Here is a 918-nt window from a genome sequence, read left to right as displayed (position 1 = left end):
AACTGAAGATCCCAATATGCACATTAGGGACTTTATTGAGATCTGCGACACCTTCAAGTTCAACGGTGTTTCTGAAGATGCTGTGAAGCTGAGACTGTTCTCATTCTCTCTGAGGGACAAGGCTAAGAGCTGGTTACACTCTCTACCAGCTGGTTCGATTACTACTTGGGAAGATCTTGCTCAGAAGTTTCTTACTAAATTCTTCCCTATGGCGAAGACAGCTGCAATCAGGAATGCTCTTACTCAATTTGCGCAGCAATCAGGAGAATCTTTATATGAAGCTTGTGAGCGCTACAAGGAGATGCTTAGGAAGTGTCCTCATCATGGAATGCCTAATTGGATGATCATCAATTGTTTTTACAATGGGTTGGGAGCACAGTCCAGACCCATGCTCGATGCAGCAGCAGGTGGAGCATTATGGGCAAAGGGCTATGATGAAGCTTATGATCTAATTGAACTGATGGCTGCTAATGAATATCAGTATCCAGCCCAGAGATTTCCACAAAACAAGGTAACAGGAGTTCTTGAGGTGGATACAACTACGGCTATCACTGCTCAACTGAAGGCGTTGTCTATGAAGATCGATTCTCTGGCTAACTATGGTGTTAAGCAGATAATTAGTGTTTGTGAGCTGTGTGCAGGTCCGCATGTGACAGAGCAATGCGCTATATCTAGTGAATCAAATCAGTTTGTGAGCAACTTTCAGAGATTGCAGCAACCAGTTCCAGACACTTATCATCCTGATAACTGGAATCATCCTAACTTCAGCAAAAGCAACAATCAGAATGCGATGCAACAGCCATTCCAGCAGTTTGGAAATAAGCTATTCAACCCTCCTGGTTTTCAGCAACAAATTACACCAAAACAATAAACTCATGGTGCATGTCTATCTTCGAATGTAAAATCTGAATTGGAGGA

General features: G+C 42.8%; 1 non-coding gene across 1 annotated transcript; it reads right to left on the bottom strand.

Annotated features, from left to right (window-relative positions):
* Positions 1–223: 223 nt before the first annotated feature.
* Positions 224–330, bottom strand: LOC141663192 (small nucleolar RNA R71). The gene has a single exon (XR_012551274.1). It is a non-coding gene; the product is annotated as a small nucleolar RNA R71 (small nucleolar RNA).
* Between the last annotated feature and the right edge of the window lie 588 nt (positions 331–918).

This window comes from Apium graveolens, chromosome 5, assembly GCF_009905375.1.
Source record: "Apium graveolens cultivar Ventura chromosome 5, ASM990537v1, whole genome shotgun sequence".
NCBI lineage: Eukaryota > Viridiplantae > Streptophyta > Magnoliopsida > Apiales > Apiaceae > Apium > Apium graveolens.
Note: the sequence above shows the minus strand (reverse complement) of the source record. Positions and strands in the feature narration are given on the sequence as shown.